This window comes from Candoia aspera, chromosome 2, assembly GCF_035149785.1.
Source record: "Candoia aspera isolate rCanAsp1 chromosome 2, rCanAsp1.hap2, whole genome shotgun sequence".
In the NCBI taxonomy this organism is placed as follows: Eukaryota; Metazoa; Chordata; class Lepidosauria; order Squamata; family Boidae; genus Candoia; species Candoia aspera.
This window is the reverse complement of record NC_086154.1, coordinates 261,909,563-261,931,586: the sequence shown is the minus strand read 5'-3', so window position 1 is coordinate 261,931,586 and position 22,024 is coordinate 261,909,563. Positions and strand designations below refer to the sequence as shown.

At 41.5% G+C, this 22,024-nt stretch overlaps 1 protein-coding gene across 1 annotated transcript in view; it reads right to left on the bottom strand.

Moving 5' to 3' along the window:
- Positions 1 to 22,024, bottom strand: part of LOC134490272 (CUGBP Elav-like family member 4) — a 501,068-nt gene that overhangs the window by 291,886 nt on the left and 187,158 nt on the right. The gene's annotated exons all lie outside the window — the stretch shown is intronic.

Genomic DNA, 22,024 nt, shown 5'->3' with positions numbered 1-22,024 from the left:
GGGGACAAAAAAGTTGTTATTCCTAGGTGGTGGAAGGAAGGACATGTCCCAAGACTAGTGTGTGATCCTATAAATTCATTTCACAAAGCAGACCATGCAGTTGTTTAAGACAGTGCTAAACCATCTCACTAACAAGTCGCCAACCGTATTCAACAAGTCATGGGGTGAGGTTAACAGAAATTTGATTTTTAATGTGCCTTCATACTTTTGAAAAAAAAATCCAGACATTCTGCAGATACTTTTCAAGGAAGCTTTTTCATACTGCCTTTTGCATCCTTCTTTCAGGTTCCTCCAATGAAAATCAGGTAACAAATGCTTAGAATTCCTCACTGTCAATAATCAGCTGAAATAATCTTTTCTGCTTGTGTGCTTTTTACTCCGTTCTACACCACACTGACTTCATCAGTACAAGAAAATCCTGTTAATTTTCCTGACAGGAAAAGTTAGTTGTTATTGTTATTAATATTACCGTTACTATGAATAGCAGCAATTATTAATAATGATACGAGCCACAAATTATGCAGACGAGGACTAAAACAGATATACAGTAGCAGCAGCACTGGCCAGCTCCCCAATTCAAAGAGAGTGTTTAACAATTCTATTTTTTTGTGTGTGGGGGGACACTTATTGAAAGTGTCGGCAAATAGCATCATTAACGTGCTGTACAAACAACAGGAACTCAGAAGTGCTTGAATTAATTTAGGTTAGCTAGTTTAACTTTGCCAAACAACTTTCCGGCTTCTCCAGCCAGTCCTGGCAAAGGATAGCACAGCTTGACTCAACACACAGTTATCAGCCAGCAAAGTTCCTAATAATACTCTTAACAGTAAGAACATCTCTTTCTGGTTAAAAAATACTCCTCTTCAGAAGTGGCAGGCCCAGTTAGGCTCACATTTCTGGGCAGGCAAGTAAGAACAATCAAACCGTCCATCTCTCTTTCATAGAGAAGCATAGAACAGATATGAGACCCTGTTTGGTTCAGTGGGTAAAGCACCAGGCTAGAAACTAGATCAATGCTCTTTTGGTATTTACCATCTTTAAGTCTAATGAAAAGAGCCTTGGGATTTCTGCCAATTGCTCTACCCTAGAATCGTGGGGGTCCATGAGATGGCAAAGGTGGGTAAGTGATATTGGGTGTGTAAGGATGCTGCTACGTGTCTGGTGCAAATTACAGACTTGCATCGTTTTGCAGACACAGAAGAAGGCAAGTATCTAAGTCACATCATTTATGTCATTGTGAGAGCCGGGTTGGTGTAGTGGTTAAGGCACCAGGCTAGAAACTGGGCGACCGGGAGTTCTAGTCCTGCCCTAGGCACAAAGCCAGCTGGGGGACCTTGGGCCAGTCCCTCTCTCTCAGCCTTGGGAAGAAGGCAAGGGCAAACCACTTCTGAAATCTTGCCAAGAAAAATGCAGGGACTTGTCCAGGCAATCACCAGGAGTCAACACTGACTTGATGGCAAGAGAGAATGAGAGACAGAGACAGAGACAGAGAGCATATATAGCTCATTTGATTTTTCTGTGTTAGATTTCTCTATATCTGCTGGCAAGCCCATGTCTTCTTTACAGAAGCATTAACTGTATGTGTTGGAAGGGATTCTATAGGTCAACTTGTGCCTTTTCTGTAACACACCTGCCCCCTGAAACACCGTTCTTCCTGAGATTAGATTAGTCCCAACCCTGCTAGCCATGTGTAAAGTCCTAAAAACCTGGCTTTTCTGCCAGGGGTGGGAGTTGAGCTGTGAGTTAAATGTATTTGTTGTTGATTGGTTTATCCTTGGTGGCCATTTTTCTTGTATGCGTTTTATTTATCGTGTCTTGTTATTGTATTGGTGTTTTTATTGCATTAGCCGCCAAGAGTCACTTATGTGAGATGGTCTGGTAAATAAATAAACGAATCTTATACAACCCCTTGCTCCATGCAGGAATCCAACCAACCCTGACAGGTGGCCATCTGATCCCCATTTGAAAACCTCCAGCAATGGCAAGGCCATTACTCTTCTAGAGAGACTTAACAGCTGCTTAACTGCTCTTACAACCAATAGATCATGCCCAACATTTGAAGAAGAAGTTGGAAAGTTCTTCAGGTTGGGTTCTGAAAAGCTGGCGACGGTCTCCTCCTCAGAGTACATAATATTGGGATCAGTCATCCAGTGATTACAGGAAGTTTCCTGCCTTCCTAACGCTTTGTATGGTGTATATTTAAATTGTCACATTAAAGATTGTCTCTGGCATCTGATCATGGATGGCTAATCCTAACTCTTTCCTCGATGGGCATGCAAGTGGCATTCAATTGCAGTTCCCATAATTTAGAAGGAAATTCACAAAACTGGAGCAGATTCATCAGGGGGCAGGAATTCAATACAACTCAGACTGTATCCAGTTCCCAACATGCATGGAAGGAAATATATGAAGAATGGGGAGAGAAAGAGAGAGAGAGAGGTCTGAGGGACATTTTGTAAACTAAATTTCCAAAAGAGACATATGTTGACTCAACATCAATTCCAATAAAAGTGTCATGGTTTCCTACTTATCTGGCTCCATTCAGACTCCACTTCAGTTTGTTCAATATTGGTTTTGTTCAACCTCTACTTCTATTGCTGTTTGTTTTGAGCCAGCTGGCCTTGGGTTCCACGGGGAATGTTTGAATTTAAAACCTAATTCATACCAACAATGGGCAAGGGAACCCTGAAAAGTTAAAGCCATAAATCTAATGCTTATTTGGAGGGCTGTTGTTTTTTATAGCCCAATTGTTTCCTGACTCTGAGAAGTTGAACATCTATAGGCAATGGTCTGAAAATCTACTCAATTAATTTCTCCTTTCCTGCTTAAGTTCTCTGTCTTCATTTCAGCATCTCTCCAAGAAAAAGCTAATACTACAATGCTTTTTGTAGCTACTTAGGAACAACTCACACGGTAGTGAGCCCAAGCCTCTGACCATCTCCATGTTACACTGCAGTAAATCCCATTGGACTCAGTGAGATTTCTCTTTCAGGGAGTATGCACAGGCCCATGATGCAGATTTCACCTGTTCTGGCAGGAATGTCATAAAATATGATACATTTTGCATTTTCTCTTCTAACAGACTGCCAGGAATGATACGTTTAATTGTAATCAATAATAGGCAAATAATACTGTAGAAATATTGTACCCCCAGCCCACACGATTCTTCTACTTGGATACACAAACCTCACATTTGTTATTATAGAGGGATGTCCACAATATTTGGCAGGTTTGAAAGTATTATAATCAGACTTACTATTTGGATTGGAGAGGAAAAGAAAGGAACAGTAAATGGATATATTTGATGATCCATATCCAAAGGATCATACCCTTCATGCCCGGGTTAATATTTTATATATTTTAAATTGTTGATCTCAATAGGATGCAAATTAGAGGACTCTGTCCAGAGTAGGTGGGGCTTCAAATGAGCAAATAAAAATACTATAAAAGAAAATAAAGTGTTAAGATGATGAAGGGGGAAAAAATCCCTCAAATCTGGTAAGATGGCTGAAATCCTACAAGACCTCACATGAGAACACTAAGTTCTCCCAAGATTTTAGAACTCCCACTTGAGAACTTGCAAGGTTTCATCTAGCAAAATCTCTCGCAAGATTGCCAAAATGCCAGCCATTTATGATAGCCAGCAGAAGAGATTGTGGTGTCTGGAATCAGAAGAGCTGCAAATCCCTGATTTAGAAAGTTGCTTCCAGCCTTGAAGGAACCATCAGTTAGATTCAGTATAAGGCAGATATGGAAGATTGTCTTTAGAGGAGATATCTGAGAAACTTTGAAGAGCAGGAGACGTTGGTTTGACTTGTATGCCAGACTAAGTCCCCTTGCTGTGTGACGTGAGCTTCCTTGTTTCTTATCCTTTGATGGATTAACACTCCTGTATTTCATCCAGGAGCTGTAGCTAACACCCATAATATGAAAGGGAGAGGATGTTTTTTATGAGGGATATGGTCTTGCCTAATACTGTTAACCACTGGAAGCCTTCAGAAGTCAGTGGTATAGACCTATTAAAAATAAATAAACAAATATATAACACTCTAAAGGGACGCGGTGGCGCTGCGGGTTAAACCGCTGAGCTGTCGATCGGAAGGTCGGCGGTTCGAAACCGCGCGGCGGGGTGAGCTCCCGTTGTTAATCCCAGCTCCTGCTCACCTAGCAGTTCGAAAACATGCAAATGTGAGTAGATCAATAGGTACCGCTTCGGCGGGAAGGTAACGGCGTTCCGAGTCGTCATGCTGGCCACATGACCCGGAAGTGTCTATGACAACGCCGGCTCCAAGGCTTAGAAACGGAGATGAGCACCGCCCCCTAGAGTCGGATTCGACTGGACTTTACGTCAAGGGAAACCTTTACCTTTACCTTATAACACTCTGCAATTTTTCCCTATCATCATCATCACCACCACCACCACCCTGGGAGACTGGATGGGCTAAAAGAGGGTGGCTGGCCTAAAGTAACTCAGAAAATTCCCATGGCTGAGGACAGACTTAAGCCTAGGATTTTTCACTCTAAGCCTAATACCACACTCGTTCTTAGCTGTGACCCAAAAACCAGTCTCCCAAAAAGCGAAGTCTGGGCTTATAAAACTTGGGAACTGATTTGGTTCTACTGAGAACTGCCAGGATGATTTCAAGTAGAAGATGCCTGGCCTTAATCACAAGAGAGGGGGTGGGGTGAGGGACAGGCCAAGTTCTTTGCCTGTGCTAAAAGTCCATGGCTTGTCCAAAGCTTTATTCTTTCCACCCTCCCCTGATCCAGCAGGGCAGCTGCAAAACGGAGAATTAAGTTAGCAGGTCCTTGAGAATTGCCTCCCTCCCACGGAGAATAATTCGTACTCTCTCAGCATAGTAATCTGCAGTTTCTGAATCAGGCAACTGCTGAATTCTCACATTAAGGGCAGCTAATTGGAGGCATGTGGCGTTAAATGCTGGATACCTGAGCACAAAGCAACATCAAGGTGCATTTCAGTGAAGGAGAAAAATAAAATAAAATAATAAAAGACTGGCTTTCTTCTTTGGTTTTAGCAACCTGGCCAACAAAACAAAACACATCCTCTAGTGGCAGGTTTTATGAATCTACACAAGTGGGTGTGCACAAGTACACACATATGTATATGCACTTACACACACACACACACAGTGGCTTTGTACACATGGAGGAATCTTTGGTGGGTAAGTGTATTGGGTCAGGCCCAAATGGGAGTAAATGGACTCAGTTAATTCTGCAGGGTCTCCCCTTCCCTTTCCCTTTCCCTTTCCCATTCCCCTTCCCTCCTTCCTCTTTCAGAATTTTTCTTTCAATCTTCCATATCTCCTTCCTTCCTTCCTTCCTTCCTTCCTTCCTTCCTTCCTTCCTTCCTTCCTTCCTTCCTTCCTTCCTTCCTCTCACAGAGTTTTTCTTTCAATCTTCCATATCCCCTCCCTCCCTCTCAGAATTTGTCTCTTCCTTCCTTCCTTCCTTCCTTCCTTCCTTCCTTCCTTCCTTCCTTCCTTCCTTCCTTCCTTCCTCCCTCCCTCCCTCCCTCCCTCCCTCCTTTCCTTCCTTCCTTCCTTCCTTCCTTCCTTCCTTCCTTCCTTTTTTGTAGAAGTGATTTCTCTTTTTTGTAATTTGTATATTATGGTAAAAAAAATGAAAAAAATATTATTATTTTTAAAGAGGGCTATGAATGTCACCACTGCACAGCACACCTAGCCGTCTCACGTCATGTGCTACAGAGACATGGAGGGGAGGTGGAACAGTCATTATTTTATTTATTATCTATTATGCATTTCATTGCTGTCTGTACCATAAACTGCTATGAGGATGCTTCAGCCTGGATAGCAGCATATAAATATATGAAAGCAGTAAAGAAACAAAGAATACAGGCATTCCTAGACATAGGAAGAAAGATCTACAAACAATGTAAACGTTCCCCCTGGGATAAATGCAGAACGGGAAGAAATCAAGTCATTTCCACTCTCCCAGGGACTGTGTCTAGCTCTGACTGCAGTGATGTGACACAGTCTCAGGAAAGTGGCAAACTTGTCTGTCACCTCTCCTGTTAACCAGGGTTAACAAGAGCTTAGGATCTTTGACATGCAAGCCCTAAGCTGGTTGTACTACATCCAGGAATATAGACAGCCCAGGGATGTAGAGACATTGGTTTGATTTACATTTCAGCCTTCCTAATTATCTTTTGGTTCTTATTGTTCATGTTTTCCATCACTTTTTTTTTTTAATCTTTTAAAACAAAAGGTGTGTATTAAAGACAACAGCTCTCAGTTGAACTCCATTGATTCTGATTGCATGGAGAGGTCCAAGGAGTGTTTATGATTTTTGGGGATGGGGGTACTTTTTAATGATGATTTTACAGCGGAGTTATTAATATTGTGGGATGCCTCTTTTATGCTAATGTGTCATTGTTCACTTCCAGAATCTTCTGAGTGGAAGCATAAACAAATGCAACAAGACAGAACTTGCTTGCCACTGTGTTTTCATGAGATTTTTTCTCAACTTCCCATTCTAGCATAGAGCTGAGGATTCCCTGCCAGCTTCTTGCCCAAGTTCTAACCAGACCCAGCCCTGCTGAGCTTCCTAATCCAGACAAATTCAGCAAGTGCTGCCATCTGCTGTATCAAGCTGCTTTCCAGAAATACATGCTTTTGGGGAAAACACACACACACACAGAAGCATGCCTATGAAATGTTGCATGCAGAAAAAACATGCACAGAAACATGTGTGAATCTTTTGAGCAGTTTAGAAGGAAAGCCAAGTTCTGCCAGCTGATCCAAACATGGGACAGAAACAGTATTCGGAAAACTGTATGCATGTATGTATGTTCGTTCAACTGTTTCTAAAGAAAACAAGCTTCTGAAAACCAGTTGCTGGGAAACAGCAACATGAGAGGCTGAGTTGTCTCCATCCTCCCAGGGGTTTTCCCTAAATAAGGAATTTGCCCTGTAAGAAGCAGGATGCAGAGCTAAATGGAGTTTTGGTTGGTCTCTGAGGATGGACTTACATTCTTCTTCATCTTCGGAGTACAGTCATAATTCAGAGCCATGTTTTGCTTGGCAATCTCATTTCCCTTGTATATAGCAGAAGAGCTAATTGCCTTTGTGCAAGGCACTTGAATAGGCTACAGATTTCTTCCATTTGGGGGTGATCCTACAATACCCTGAGTATTTCAATCAACCGATCAGGCTGGGTGTAGACAACACAGCCAATGTTTGAATCCTAAACTCATTCTTCAGTTTGAGTGCTTTTGGAGCACTGGCTGGATTGTGGGTCTCCACAAGTACACACGGATTCTTAAGGGTGAACCTCTCTTGTTCTTCTTAAGTCTGCTGCAAGAAACATTGACATGCTCAATACATGTTTGCACATTAAGAGTGGGACCACTAATGAGTCCTCTGGCATCTCACCATAAAATGGCTTCTGCATTGTTGTTATTACTTTCATTTATTAGTTCAGTTTATATGGCCACCCACTTGCTAAGCAAAATAATAATAATAATAATAATAATAACAACAACAACAACAACAACAACAATAATAAGCACCTTGGGTGCAATTCCAAAACATCTGGAGCACCACTGGAACACCATCAGCATTGACAAAATCATCATCGGTCAATTGCAAAAGGCAGCTTTACTTGGAACAGCTGACATCCTGCAATGTTTCCTTTAATATTATTAAACAACAACATCTGCCTATCCCAGGTCCTTGGGAAGGACTCAATAGGTGGACAATAATGCCAAATCCAGTCTAAAAAATTGGGCTGACTGTGCAATCAACCATAATAACTATAGCCATTGAGTCCCACAGCAATTGGAAACCACAAGCACAAAATACAAAACAGAGTTAATTGGAGAGATTCCCACTTACTAGATGGGTTCCCCCAAGACATTAAACCCTTTTCTCAGGTTAAAAAGTACAGCTGTTGCATTCGTAAAACAGGCTGTGCCCAAACAACTCATATGGAGGCTTAATACAATGTCCTGGTTCATGCCACAAGTTAAGATGATGGTTGGAATACACACTACCCATCTTCACTATAGTGCATATCAGTGTCCAGGATAAACCCACACTGGTCAATTAACTCACATTTCTGTCTTTAAGTACTCATCTACATCCTTCTTCAAGGGCAATGCCATATCTGTAGGCCCACATACTTGTGGGGGTATAAGCAGAAGTGAAGATAGGGAACTCTGAATTAAAATCTATCCACCATGGCCATGGATCACATTCAGAAGATGATGGAATATATGGCAACTCTAGTCATGGCTGTTGTTAAGGCTCATTCATCAGTGTCATTTCTACAAATGCCACCAAGGGAGGCAGAGTTTTCCAAGACTAATGGGGGAGGGCTCCCAAAATTACTTTTGAGAAGGTCATCTGGAGAGAAAGGGAAAACGGATGTTGTTCCTGCCCAACCAATTACACACACAGAGACACTTCAACAGAGCAATGCAGACAGGTGACACTATGCTAATGAAGCCAATTCTGAATGAGTCCTCAACAGCCCTGAGGTCTCTCTCCTGCCTGTGGAATCATATATTTCCCCTTTGGCATCATCAGGAAGAGTGCCTTAAAAGGCTTAGCTGAATGACTTCCCTGCAAACGAGTCTGGTTTTGATTTAGTTATTTATCATGCACATTAGCATAGAGTCGCCCTAAACACTTATTCTTCCCACTGAGATCCTCTGAGTTAATTATCCAAAGAGCAACAAGGGAGACCAAAAAAAAAAAAAAAGAAGAAAAAGAAGAGAGAGAGACAGAAACTGAGGATGGTTGGAATTGATGGAAATTAAAAATGTAACAACAGTGTATGCAATGTGTTACGGGTAAGGAGAAAACTGGATTGGGGAGCTGGTGTGAAGCCTATTTTGGATGGAGATGCACTCTCCAGAAACAGGTGGCTTGCAGTTTGGGAGCTCTCCTTGATCTCTCATGGTGTTGAGATTGAGTAGCAAGGAAAACATTGGCACAACTGTGTCTAATGTGCCAATGGCTCCCCTTCCTGGACTGTTCAGATTTAGCATGATAATTCACTCCTTGCTTCCCACCCCTCTAGTCTACTGAAATGGGCTTTTCACAGGTCTACCTTTGAAGAGAGTCGAACATTGCGACTGATGCAAAATGAGGTGGCTGGACTGCTGTCCAGTGCTGGATATAGGAATGGTTGGATGCCTGCCCTGAAAGACTGGCACTGTCAACTCTTTGCCTACCAGTCATAGGTTAAGGTATTGATATTGACTTTTAAAGTTCTAAATTGCTTAGAGCCAGATGATCTGAAGGACAGTCTCTCCATCAATGAGTTTGTCCAGTTACTTGGATCAGTGGGAGAGTCTCTTCTGAAGATGCCCCTATGCAAGATGCTTGGATATTGAGTGTGTTGAAGGGGGTCTTCTCCTGTGAGGTGCCCAGGCTAGGGAATTGTCTTCTCAGGAAGGTACCCTTGGCCCTGACCACCCCCCTCCCCAGCTAGGAGTTATGAAACTGAGATAAATGCCTCTTTTTTTGCTAAGCTTTTAGTTGTTAAACTTGTTTTAATTTCTTTATTGTAACCCTCTTGATTTTATTGTTAAGCTTTATATTCTGAATTTTGTTTTATTGTTGTAAGCTGCTGTGTGTGCTTATATAAGCAAAAATGGAAGGCATAAATTTAATACTACCAATGCTATAATACATGGCTCAGAGCTTAAAGGAGGAGCAAGATGGGGAAATTTTAAAATAAGGAATATCAATTTAGCATCGCCAAATCACTGTTTCTGTCATCCAAGGTCGCTTTATAAACTTCTTCCACCCAGATGCAGTTCCTTTTTTTTTTCTCTCTCTCTCTCCAGAATTGCTACTGAAAATCAGTTCCAAGATGCAAAATATTGCTTTGAGCAAAATGTCACAACTGATTGCTCACAAACAGCAGGAGAGTCCACAGGCTGTTTGTGAGCAATCTATGCTGAGGTGCACTGCCATCATTTGAGAACTTAAGACTTGCCAAGTGGGTGCAGATCAAGACAAACTCATGGTCCTGGAGGGGCAGACATATAGCCTGCAGATCACACATTGCCCTCTCTTGATGCAAGAGAATCTCAGGGAAATCCTCACATAGACAACTCCTGGCCCAAACCAGAAATATTGAAATAATTAGCTTACTGCTCTGAAGTTGGCATTTCCAAGTCCTTGAATACTTCATCCTCCACTACCACTGTCTACTTTAGCCAACTAGTAATGCAAGATATGGAAGGAAAGAGAAAGAAAGATGACCAGCAGCAAAGTAGATGGACTCCATTACAGTAGCAATGGGGTAAGCACTGGAAGGTCTGAAGGACCAGGTTGGGGACTGAATATCCTGGAGAACATCTACTGATATGGTTGGTAAGAGTCAACACCAACTTGATGATGCTCAGTCAGTCAGTCAGTCAGTCAGTCAGTCAGTCAGTCAGTCAATCAATCAATCAATCAATCAATTAATCAATCAATCAATCAATCAATCAATCAATTCAAGATAGGCTGCAAAGCTTCTTTCGCTTTTCCACTTCAGGGTGATCATGGTAGTCCCCATACTCATCCAGCTGTCTGTTGACACTACCCAGCAGCAAAACCAGAGCAACATGCGGTGTTCAACATTGTAATGCCCTGAAATATTTTGAACACCACTAAGAACAACCAAGTTGATCAGCCACATTAGGAAATGCTGCATCCTGTGTGTCAAACATTCAAAAGGAGCACCTCCAACTTCCCTATTCTATTCTTCAGAGGCAGCTAGCTAATATTTTACTGTGGCACAGGGGCACGGAAGGGGGTTGCATGAAATATTAACATTTCACTTCCTTGGTTGAGAACATCATTGCTACTGGGAAGTATCTAACTTTAGCAAGCACTTAATTTAGTATGGGTGAATCCAGCCTTGGAATAAATTGAAAAAGTGACATTTCATGGCTCTCATCAGGTTCCAATAGAAGCTTCATGTGTGTTTTAATAACTTTATTGAAAAAAAAAATACGTTGAACTGGTGCTGAATTTTGATCATGAAAATATGAATAAAGAAAGAATGTTGAATGAAAGCATCCTAGTTCTTAAGTTGTGTGGAAATCATGCTGGAGACGGGAAAAATGTCCTGGTCTTAGCTGGTCTTGTCCAAGAGTATAATTCCAGTATCACTACAAACACAAACAAACCATGGACTTTTTCCTGAAGCAATCCTATCCTATTTGGAATCACAAAGGCATTGAGTTATCATGCAACTGAACTTGGTAACGCACTCATATCACAAAGTCAATTCAGAGTGACAGTGGGTTGACTTGGCTCTCAGTAGGCTCTATCCACCATATTTTGATTCCCTATATGCTTCTGATATTACAACCTTGGAATGGACTACATACAGCTTTAAAGATAGTTGAGTTATTCCAAGATTATTCACACCAAAGGTTGACTCCAGAAAATCTAGGGAGCAAGAAGGTCATTCCTAGCCAAGCAACATCGGTTTGCTTATCTGTGGGTATCAAATATAAGCAACAGACACTGAAAAACAAAGTATAACAAGGACCATAGCAAGGAGCTTGTTTGTTGCATCTCCCTCATTTTTAGTACTATGCTATTTTGAAGCCAGACATTGCTCTAAACAGGAGAGGGCACTTTCAAAAAAATCTCTTTGTTCCCTGCTCAGTCTATAGCAGCACAGTTACTTTAAAAAGTAATTTATTTAGATGAGAAGCTCTGGCATCCAACATAAAACACAACACTTGTATACAATGGCCTCAGTCAATTTGATAGGAACAATCAATTGGCTATCGACAAGTTCTCCATCTTTTATTCTTGTCTTGTCATATCAGTTAGTGCCTAACTCATCTGAAAGAGTTTCTGACAATTGACCCAGAATAGATGTCTTTTCATTGTCCCACTTTTTTTTTCTTTTTGTCCTCACTTGTACTGACAAAGAGCGGCCATCTCATTGTTGAGAAAGACCAGTGGTTGGAATGGTCATCTTACTGATATGTTTTTGACTGTCTTCAGAAATTCCTACTAATTCTGATCTTTCTGCTCTGAGGGATGGCTGCAAATACCCCCACCCCCAAGTTTAAATAGAATTAGCAAATTTTATCAAAATTAGCTTCTCCTGAAATTCAGCTGCTATCATGCCTGAGAGAGAAGCCACTACATTTGCCTTAAATTTGAGGCTGAGAGATTGATTAGAAGATTGCGCTGTGGCCTCAATGCTGTGGCCTGGTCCCTCTTAGTCTTGTGGAAGACAGTTAAACCAACACTGTTCTGCCATATTGTCAATCACGCTTGTTCTGTGGGGTGTGTCTTGGGGGTCTTTTTTTTCCTATTAAATTTTACTTCCTTGTGGTTTCTTCTTCTTTTCCCTGTTTGTATGGTTATTATTCTCTTGTAGGTCACCCGGTGTGGATGGAGTATAAAAACTGTAACAAAAGAAAACAAAATAAAATAAATTGGGTAATGACCATGAACCATAGCCAAGCATTTTGGCATGGACCCTAGACACCATCCCAACATTGCTGTTGAATTGTGATTTTTAATGTGACAAGAGGAGAAAATGGTTAAATACAGGGAAGTAATCACATTCAATTAATGTTCTTTCCATTATTATTTTTTTAAAAATCTGTTCAATAGTGTCTGATTCTTAGAGACAGCCTGGACAAGTCCCTGCAGTTTTCTTAGCAGGATTTTCAGTAGTGGTTTGCCATTGCCTCCTTCCTTGGGCAGAGAGAGAGTGACTGGCCTAAGGTCATCCAGCGGCTTTGTGCCCAAGATGAGACTAGAACTCATGGTCTCCTGGTTTCTAGCCTGATGCCTTAACCCCTACACCAAACTGGCTCTCTAAATTATAATTATAATTAAATTAATTTGCCTTAGCCACTTTTTGATATATTGCTACATGTATGTCACAGAAAAGCAAAATACAGCCTTCAGTCTGGGCAAGTCTTCATGGACCCTGGATGATGGGTCAGGGTATTTTGAAGGGGTGGGTGAGGATTTTGGTCTTCAGACTCCTAAATCTAAAAAAAAAAACAGTTCTGTGCAGCTCAAAATCTCATTTTCTTTATTCTAAAGGTGCATTCAAACAAGAAATGTTTTCATCTCATCTCTTTGCACTTCTGTTTCAGATAGGGCTTAATCCTTCACAGCATGTTTTTCTATTGGCATCTCAACCTCAAAATCTTAAGGATCACAAATCATACTGTGGGAAGTCTCCCAGATTTGTCAGGTACCTGTGCTAAGCTACCGTCCACAGTTATGCAAGCCAAGATAAAACTGCCAAGTTTTCAGGCAAAGATATGGAGTGCCTTAATTCCATTAACTTTCTAAACAGATATGAAATACAGGTGTCACCCTGTTCCAATTAGATCATATCAGAAATCTCAGAAAACCTTATAAAGATCTATGTTACTTTGCAAGTTCAACAGCCCTGGGAAAGGGCTGGCTCATCAGCAACCAACAATATTGCTACTGACTTGTTTCCCCCCCTCCTCTTTTCCTTCTCTTTAAAGACAACTATTATGGATTTTTCACCCACTGCAGTCCTTCAGATAGCAATTAATTTCCCCCATAAATGAAATACCTTTCATATTGCTTTAACCAGGACAGATTAAATTGACATCTGCGTTGCCCGTTGGCCGGCATAACCTATCTGTTAGCATTAAAGCTTTGCAGAACAGATTTAGTTTCCTCCCTCCTCCTTCTTCTCCTCCTGTTTCCCCACCCTTCCAATTTCTTCTTGAAAATGGAAAGGGATTAGGTTCAGATTAGATTAGCGTTTTAATCAGAAAGTCAAAAAAGATGGATTGTTGATATTTTCACCTGGATAAGACAATGGAAGATGCTCGCTCACCACCATCTTATAATGCAAAGATGCATTACCTTGACTCAATATGGTTTTGGAGTTGTTTCTCATCTCTCCCATCATGATATAATGGCAATGCAACAGAGGAGTACAATTATCCATTAAGGTAAGTATGCTACAGAGTGGAACACCAGCCAAATTATCCCCTTGGTTACTGCATAACTAGGCAAGAATGTACATTTTTCCCTTCCCAGCAGCTTATGGCTGATTTCCATCCTAGGAAGACTAGGTGAAGACACCTGGAAGGAATCTCCAATTGTACCAGCCTTCACTTTCTGGTCTTTCTCAGTGAACCAGTGCAGATTAGCATTACTGTAGTGGTAACTAAAGAGTAACTAAACCTTTACTCTCTAGTTCAGGATAAGCAAATTGCTGGCCTCCAGAAGTTTTGGAATTGCACTTGCTACAAACCTCTGCCAGCATGAAGAAAGATCAGGTATTATTGGAACTGTCTAACTATTGATAGGGGCTTGGTTGCCTATCCCAGATCAAGGTGCTATTTCTTTGTTTATTAGATTGCTATTCTGTCTTTAATCCATAGGTGCAAGGGGGTACATATAACAGTGCTTCCTCCATTTAAGTGTAGCTCTTCACTACAAAGCTGCTGTTCCCTCTCTTCCAGGTCATTGCCAAGGAGTTACGTATCTTGTCCTAAGCCACCTTTCCCTAAACTGATTCATTCCAGCCTTGGTGAGATACTGCCACCTTCATCCCTAGCTAGCATGGGAGTTGGACTCCAACAGTTGGACTCTCAAGGGCATAGATGGAAGAAAGCTGTATAAGGAAACTTAGCAGAATTCAGATGGGACACTCCCACATTTAATATCCTCAGTTAAATTGCTACAATATTGGGGACTTTTTAGAATTTCAATTTGTGTCAGAAAGGAGTTGGCTTGGATAAAATAAGAAAGGTGGGTGAATTGGTCTACATCACTTCTGCAGGTGGGTCCATATCAGTTCCATGATCTAAGAGTGGATGACAGAGCCAACCTGGCATGCATTACTGAGACTGGAGGAGGTGGGTCCCTTTTGGTAAATGTGCCCACCTGAGTTTCAAGTGTGGCACCAGCCACAAACCCAGGGCAGGATCAACAGAGTAGCTATAACTATCTGAGAGTTGATTGCAACATGGTCTACATGGAGTTGTCCTTGAGGACCACCTAGACGCTACAGTTTGCCTAGATTGCAGCAGCATGGGTAGTTATGGGCATCATGATAAACCCTTTTAACCCTTGCACTAGCTCCCTATAGGCTTCCAGATGCAACTCAGGGTATTGGTTACCACCTATAAAGCCCTTTATGGCACAGGGCCATTATTTGTGGGATTGCCTGGCTCTGTTTCTCCCATGAGATCCAACAGGGAGGGAATGCTTTAGGTTCCCTCTATGAAGCAATGTCACCTGGAGGCATACTTTCTCATTTGTAGTGCCTGCTCTGTAGAACTATATTTACTAAAATTCAGAGGGCCCTACTGGCCTTCCCTAAGACCCTGAAAACTTGGTTTTTGCCCTTGGCATTGAACTACAGCATGGTTGAACCTATCCAGAAATGAAAGGACTTGAATGGAAATTTGCTATAAGTAGACTCATTTATTCTGTTTTGTGTCTTGGTTCCTATGTTGCCAACCATATGTAAGCCACCCAGAGTTTGTCAGCTAGGCAGCCATAGAAATCAGATCAGATCAGATCAGATCAGATCAGATCAGATCAGATCAGATCAGATCAGATCAGATCAGATCAGATCAAAAAACTGGAGGAATACACTCAAGTTAACTTTACTGGAATTCTACAATTTATTATTATTATTATTATTATTATTATTATTATTATTATTATTGTGCCGCTTTAATTATTTAACTTTTTTTATACAGCCACCCAGAGTCACTGGTTTGAGATGGGTGGCTATATAAATCAGATAGATAGATAGATAGATAGATAGATAGATAGATAGATAGATAGATAACACAGTCCTTTTGGTTAGGCAAGTATTCATTTATTCATCTATCTATCTATCTATCTATCTATCTATCTATCTATCTATCTATCTATCTATCTATGTTAGCACAACAGGCTAAGCCAAGATTAAAACTTACCAAACTTAATAGGTTGCACAGCCAGAAACACACCCATGGGATCTATTCTGAAAGGTCAGATGAATGAAGAACCTCTGGGTTTGCTTCTGATCCCTCTAGTCAGTGGATTATTCATTCTGCTTAAAGCAGAGGGAGGGAGGGAGATCCATCTGGGTCTTCCCATGTGCAAACCAGTAGCTCAATTATTGAATTGGGAATTCTCCTTAACTGATTACTTTGCAAGTCAAAATGGTTCTGTTTTAGTGTCAACAAAAGAGTAGAAATTAATCTTCCCTAAAGTGAATGTCTACAACCAATTGTCAGAGGCCTTCCCTATTCCTTCTACAGAATGCCCAGAGGAATCTTTGCTTTGATCAAACTCATCTGAAAGCCAGTTACTAACCAAGAATCTGGCACAGGAATATCCTAAGGTCACAGGAGGTGATGGAAAAAGAAACATTCAGGAGAAAGGGTCCACCCCACAGCCCAGAGTCACTGGGAGTTGATTTGCATATAATTTTAATAAGTTGTTGTTATTTTTATTATTATTATTATTGTGTCCTATTTTACTTGCTTCTAAAAAGTTGTCAAAACCAGGTAGACTAAAATTATACACTGGCTTCTGCTGTCTTCCTTTTTATATGAAAAGTAATATTCCCAAAGCAATGACATTTCTGATCAAAGGCTAGATTTTTTAAAAATAGGAGTGTCTCAGGAGGGTAGAAAAGCTTTTTAATTAATGAATTTTGGAGGAGGAGTGGGAAAAGAACTAAGTGATGGCATTCAGATGGTTGTAATTATTAATTTCTTCAACAAAGTGATGAATCTCCAGGTGTGCTACCTATTGACTACATCTTCCTTTCATGCTAACTATGTCATCTTCTCCTTTTTAGATGAAGGAAAGATGAATGGAATTAAAGGGCCTGTGATCACATGACAAGCAAGTAGACAAATTGTTTGTAGATAGTCAATGGAGAATATTCCCTGCCATGCATTAATATTCATAATCAACCAAAAAGCTGATGTATCCTAATGGAAAGCAGGTAATATTACAGAATTGGGCAGCGATATTTTTCAAGACAAGTGTGGACATTCAGAATATACAAACTGCCAAAATAGACCACCACACTCTTTGTTAAAGGAGGGATGAATACACACACACAAACACATTCGGCAATTTGGGGTACATTTAAATAGACTTTAAATGAAGTTAGGTTAATGATTTCAAACATTAATCAAATTGAATAGGCTGATATTAAGCATCCTGACCTTAACTGAGGTGCTTTTGCCCATTTCTTAGGTTCTGCTATGTTTAAAAATGTATTTTTTAAAAAAATTGAAAGCCAATAATTAACAGACTTTTATACTTATTTTTCATAAGTCCATCCTAAGTAAAATTATGTTAACTTCCATAGATCTAGTCAACTGATTCTCCTTCAGCTGCAGAGGAACTCTGAATGAAGGAAACCTCACTCTGTAGCTCAGAAAATGAATTCCAATCAACAAAGATTTTGGGCTCGCGTGCCCATAAAATGCATTTAAAAATGTGTATTGTAGGAACAATGTATAAAAAATGAATACTTCAGGGAAGATATGTTGAGATTTAAATGCAAATCAATTTTCTTTGGAGAAAAATCCCAAGGAAATGGCCATGAATAAACATATAAAACTGGCACAGACTGGAATGGAGCCCACATTTTTCATCTTAAACTGTACACTGTGGTATTGAAACCTGCATAGTATTATTTATTTTGAGTATTCTGGACTGGTCAGAACATGATTGACCCTGGCTGAGACCAAACCTTTCCAAATATTCTAAACCCAATTGTCAAACTGGGGGCATCCTGCATTAATTCAACAACATGTTCATCCTTTGTCTGGAATCAGTGGGTGGATGGTGACCTCAAATGGTGAGATTTATAGGTACCGCTTCGGCGGGCAGGTAACAGCGTTCCATATAGTCATGCCGGCCACATGACCACGGAAGTGTCTACGGACAAACGCCGGCTCTTCGGCTTTGAAATGGAGATGAGCACCGCCCCCTAGAGTTGGACACAACTGGACTTAATGTCAAGGGAAACCTTTACCTTTACCTACTTGCTATAGAAGGCGCCAGTATAGTCTAACCTGGGAATAGAAGTGGTCCCTTAATCTCTGTATCATCCAAGAGGACTTGATTATGAGAACAGAAGGAACCATTGCTCTCATACAGGTAGTCCTTGCTTAACAACCATTTGTTCAGTGATAGTTCAGACTTATGATGGTGCTGGAAAAACTGACTTATGACTGGTCCTCACACTTATGACCATCACAGCATCCCCCTGGTCACGTGATGACAACTTGGGCACTTGACAACCAGTTTGGATTTATGATCGCTGCAGCATCCTGTGGTCATGTGATCTCCATTTTTGACCTTCTTGGCTGGCTTCTGGCAAGCAAAATCAATGGGGAACTGCATGATTCACCACATTAATGACCACATAGTTTGCTTTATGCCTGCAGTGATTCACTTAACAGCCATTGCAAAAAGGTCATAAAATTGGGTCAGATTCGCTTAATGAACACTTCACTTAGCAACTGAATTCTGGTCCCAATTGCGGTCATTAAGTGAGGACTACTTGTTTTTGCTCATTGAAATGTTTCTCTGCTCACAGTGAGAAGATGTTCTGCAGCTTTTCAACCCTGCTGAATTAAGCCATGTTAGAAGCAAAAGTATCCCTCACTTCTCTTCCTGTGAACTGCTATTCCTCAGAACCCAATTCTCTGTTTTGCTATACTGGATTGCTTTGTGTACTTCTGGACTCTTTGATCTTGGATTAGTGATCATCACAGAACCTAGACTCTGCCAAGCTCATAAAGTTACATGAAATCAAAGGGATAATGGCAGCTGCTTCAACATGTTGCTTCTTCCAAATTCATAATTGCAAGATCATGTTTTCTCATTCTTGACAGCTTTACCCTTAATTATCAGCCTCATCTTAAATGAAGCCCAGTATATAGAACTAACTACCTTTGTCTGAATCCATCAACTCTTAAGCCCACTACTACAGACTGTGTGAGGACACCTTTGCTAACAGTAACTTCTCCTTGTCTCAATTCTCGTTCCTCTATATTATTCTCCTTGTTCCTCGCATTCTTATGAATATTTCCTTTTTAAAGCCCCATCACTCTTTTCCTTTCTGTCTCCTCTTCTCTTGCATCTTCTCTCATTAACTGCTTCTTATCTACAGAACTCTTTCCTATCTAACCTCTAATTAATTGATGTTCCTCCATGTTCTTCTTTTTTGTCCAGTGTCCGAACACTCATTAATTTCTGCCAGCAGATGTCTACGAGCCTTATCCTCTTCCAGTTTTCACTAAAAAATGTGTGTAAATTTGGTAGTGGAGCCATTGGACAAGCTGAGGCACCTCACTAGTAATGACTATACATAAAACCCATTGCACTGCTGCTGCAAACATTTTGTACTCATATGATCATATGTTGTGAGTTTCACCATTTTGAATTGGACAGTGTCTGTCTGTCTATCCATCATAAATATTTGAGCAAAGCAATTCCCTGTTGTAGCTGAGAAAACTCTATGGATTTCTCCAAGAGGTCAAGGTGAACTCAAGGTGGACAGAAACTTAACCTTTTAACTCTGCATTCTCCCCAAGAGCAGACAATATCAGTCTTAGTCTTGAGCTTTAACTGAAAACTTCTGTGCAGGGTTACATAACTGGCCACATGGCCAGACACAAAGGTCTATTTGACAGGTTCACCCAGAAATGGCTAGTTTTCCAACCTGAGCAGGGTTCAGACAGGCAGAGACAGGGAAAAAAAAGGGTCTATCCAAATGTTGGATTCAGATGATTGGTAACAGTCCCTTCTAGAGATCCTAGAAGCAAGACTTGTTAGGGACTCTGGCAACTTTCATCACTAGCAAAATTCATGATAAACTACAGCCTGCTTTTCAGTTTGGAAAACCTACCACTTCCTACATTTTCCAGAACTAAGAAGTTGGTTATTTGGAATGGAACTCAGGCATAACGGACTCAATTCAAGCATCATTGGTTTTCATTTTCCAGTTACTGGAACACAAACAGCTCCACAACTGTTCTGTAGGTGGTGGATAAAAATCGCCTCCTCTGCCTGTTTCACTGCTTTTCTGACACAAGTTTTTAATTCATTTCTTGGTTTCTGTTTTTCTAAAACACATGGGAGTCAATGTTCTTATTGTTATACACAGTGGCATATTTCCTGTAGCCTTCGGGCCATTTCACCACTGCTACAATATTCCTCCTAGGAACAGGGCAACAATGTTCTACCTTATTATGTGATTATTCATTCTCTGTAACTTCCTTGCCTCTTTTGAATAGATCTGGACTCCTTTGTCTTTCTGTGCATTACTAAAAGCAAAAGAAAACAAAGGATGAGGATTCCCAATTGATCCCCAGAAAAAAAGGTATGAAGAACATAAACTTGTATGCACCAGTGCAAAGCCCTAAAACTGCCTTGCATCAAGATGAATCCATGGAAAACCACCTACCATTCCAGTAGCAGCAACACCCAAAGGCCCAACGAGAAGTTCTTTTGATCCTGCTGACACCCCTTTTAATCAAAGATGTTGGAGAAGAAGCTGTCCAGAAATATGGAAGAGTCAGGCACAGCTTTCCCTCTTTCATCCACAGCTCTGTTCAATATTTGGGCAACTCTAGACTGTGGGATGATCCTATCAACACTCAGTGGGCAAATGGACAGAGAAATTGGAGGATAAAATTGCTTGGATCCATTCCAAATTGGATGCCAAGTGTGAGGCATGGCCTGTGGAGATGCCTGGGGAGTGTATTTACCCAGTTAACTGGGAACAGTTTGGCCCTGTTGGGCCCAAGGACATGGACAGGGTTCTCAGGATTGTAAAGGCTACCACCCGTCAATTAGTTCCTTGTCCCTCCTGGCTGATGAAGTCAGCTCGGGAGGCGACGTGTGGGTGGGTCCAGGTGATGATGAATTCATCCTTGGGGAAGGGAGTGTTCCTGGCTGACTTTAAAGAGGCGCTGGTGCACCCCCTTCTCAAGCAACCGTCACTGGATCCCACCACGCTGGGCAATTTTTGTCCAGTCTCCCACCTCCCCTTTTTAGGGAAGGTGATTGAGGAAGTGGTGGCGTTGCAGCTCCAGAGGATCCTGGATGAAATGGATTATCTGGACCCTTTTCAGACAGGTTTCAGGCCTGGATGTGGGATGGAAACAGCTTTGGTTGCACTTATGGATGACCTCTGGTGGGAGCGAGATGAAGAGAGTGCATCCATCCTAGCTCTTCATGACCTCTCAGTGGCTTTTGATACCATCAACCATAGTATCCTTTTGGGGAGGCTCAGGGAGCTGTGGGTGGGTGGCATAGTTCTGTGCTGGTTCACCTCCTTCCTCCAGGGCTGGTCCCAGTCAGTGTTGATGGGGAGCAAGCAGTCCGACCCTTCACCCCTCCTTAGTGGGGTGCCACAGGGGTTGTTACTTTCTTTGCTCCTTTTTAACATCTACTTGAAACTGATGGGTGAGATCATCCATCACCACAGGATGAGGTATCATCAATATGCTGATGATACTCAATTGTTCATTTCTGTCCCGGGTGAGGTAAGTGATGCTGTGACTGCCCTCTCTTGGTGCCTGGGGGATGTGGGGGCCTGGATGGGGAACAACAGGCTTCAGCTGAACCCTGGTAAGATGGAGTGGCTGTGGGTTAATGGCTCTTCTGGGACTTCGTCATCTCTAGTTCTGGATGGGGTTGCTACTTATCTGGGACTTTGTCATCTCTAGTTCTGGATGGGGTTGCACTGCCCCAGACAGACCCAGTGCATAACTTGGGGTCCTCTTGGACTCACGGCTCCTGCTCGAAGAGCAGGTGGCAGCCGTGGCCAGAAGGACCTCTGCGCAGCTTCGTGTTCTGCACCAGTTATGCCCTTTCCTGGATCAGGAGGCCCTTTGAACAGTCACTCATGCCCTGGTCATCTCCCACATAGACTATTGCAGAGCACTCTACATGGGGCTACCCTTGAAGAGTACCTGGAATCTACAACTGGTTCAGAATATGGCCACATGAGTAGTTTTAGGAGCCCCTAG